The following is a 2,303-nucleotide window of genomic DNA, read 5'->3' as shown; positions in this document are numbered from 1 at the left end:
ACGGTTTTTTGGCTTCATAACTACTTGAGATCAACCATAAACGTGGGGAGATGGTTACAAACTGAAAGGAGACCCACTAACATCATAAAAGGATGGTATTTAGGTAGTGGGACAATGGTTATAAAAGGGGGCTGATTAGAGAGCATCCAAGGGGGCTGATCATTTTGGAGCATTTCCAAAGCAGATTAGAGCAGAGAGCCTTGAGTTTTGGTGAATTAGAGCAAGAAAGAGAGTCTTTCTTCTTCACAAACATCCTCAAGAAGTTTCTGGCGATTCCTAGAGATCTAAGCTCTGACTTGATCTTTAGAAGAGTGAATATCTTACATCGATAAGATATTCGCTTCAAATTCTTACTTCGATAAACGAAGGAAGAATCATTAAACCCTTCACAGTTCAATCAGAATCTGTGATTTGGTGGTCCACGAGTCAAAGCGCTCCCGGCACAGGCAAAGATCTCACGCAAGCAGCGATCCAAACAACGATCCTGCGTTTGTTTCTAAAAAGTTGTAATTTTCTTTTTTAGTTGTGTAAAAGGAGTCTTATAAAAAGACTATCTCTTTTGAATTTATTGTAATCGACCGAAGATATAATGAATTCCACAATGAAAACAACTTTTGACGAAAACAAAGTTTGTTTTCGTCAAAAGTTGTTTTCATTGTGGAATTCATTATATCTTCGGTCGATTACAACAAATTCAAAAGAGATAGTCTTTTTATAAGACTCCTTTTACACAACAAAAAAAGAAAATTATAACTTTTTAGAAACAAACGCAGGATCATTGTTTGGATCGCTGCTTGCGTGAGATCTTTGCCTGTGCCGGGAGCGCTTTGACTCATGGACCACCAAATCATAGATTCTGATTGAACTGTGAAGGGTTTAATGATTCTTCCTTCGTTTATCGAAGTAAGAATTTGAAGCGAATATCTTATCGATGTAAGATATTCACTCTTCTAAAGATCAAGTCAGAGCTTAGATCTCTAGGAATCGCCAGAAACTTCTTGAGGATGTTTGTGAAGAAGGAAGACTCTCTTTCTTGCTCTAATTCACCAAAACTCAAGGCTCTCTGCTCTAATCTGCTTTGGAAATGCTCCAAAATGATCAGCCCCCCTTGGATGCTCTCTAATCAGCCCCCCTTGGATGCTCTCTAATCAGCCCCATTTTATAACCATTGTCCCACTACCTAAATACCATCCTTTTATGATGTTAGTGGGTCTCCTTTCAGTTTGTAACCATCTCCCCACGTTTATGGTTGATCTCAAGTAGTTATGAAGCCAAAAAACCGTCAAAAAACGTGTTGTAACCAACTCTATGGCCGAGACAGTGAAGTCTGTCTCGCACTTCCGAGACAGTTTGTGTTGTCTCGGGTATTTTAGCTCTAACTCCCTCGTACGATCTTGGAATGAGATGATCCAAGATGCGTTGGAAATCTAACGAAGAGATATACAACTTTTATCTTTTGACCATCTTCATATTTGGTGCGAGACAGTCATGACTGTCTCGCATTCCGAGACAGTGAAGACTATCCCGCACTTCCGAGACAGTTTATGTTATCTCGGGTATTTTGGCTCTAACTCCCTCGTCCGATCTCAGAATGAGATGATCCAAGATGTGTTGGAAAGCTGATGAAGAGATATACAACTTTTATCTTTTGAACTTCTTCAGATTTGGTGCGAGACAGTTATGACTGTCTCGCATTCCGAGACAGTGAAGACTGTCTCGCACTTCCGAGACAGTTTGTGTTGTCTCGGGTCTCGCATTCCGAGACAGTGAAGACTGTCTCGCACTTCCGAGACAGTTTGTGTTGTCTCGGGTATTTTACCTCTAACTCCCTCGTCCGATCTCGCAATGAGATGATCCAAGATGCGTTGGAAAGATGATAAATAAATCTACAACTTTTGTCTTTTGACCTTATTCAGATTTGGTGCGAGACAGTCATGACTGTCTCGCATTCCGAGACAGTGAAGACTGTCTCGCACTTCCGAGACAGTTTGTGTTGTCTCGGGTTTTGCCTCTAACTTCCTCGTCTGATTTCGGAATGAGATGATACAAGATGCGTTGGAAATATGATGAAGAGATATACAACTTTTGTCTTTTGACCTTCTTTAGATTTGGTGCGAGACAGTCATGACTGTCTCGCATTCCGAGACAGTAAAGTCTGTCTCGTACTTCTGAGACAGTTTGTGTTGTCTCGGGTATTTTAGCTCTAACTCCATCATCCGATCTCGGAATGAGATGATCCAAGATGTGTTGGAAATCTGACGAAGAGATCTACAACTTTCTATAGGCAAAACACTCATAGAGTA

This window comes from Asparagus officinalis, chromosome 6 (assembly GCF_001876935.1).
Source record: "Asparagus officinalis chromosome 6, Aspof.V1, whole genome shotgun sequence".
Classification (NCBI taxonomy): Eukaryota; Viridiplantae; Streptophyta; class Magnoliopsida; order Asparagales; family Asparagaceae; genus Asparagus; species Asparagus officinalis.
This window is presented reverse-complemented; position numbering follows the sequence as displayed.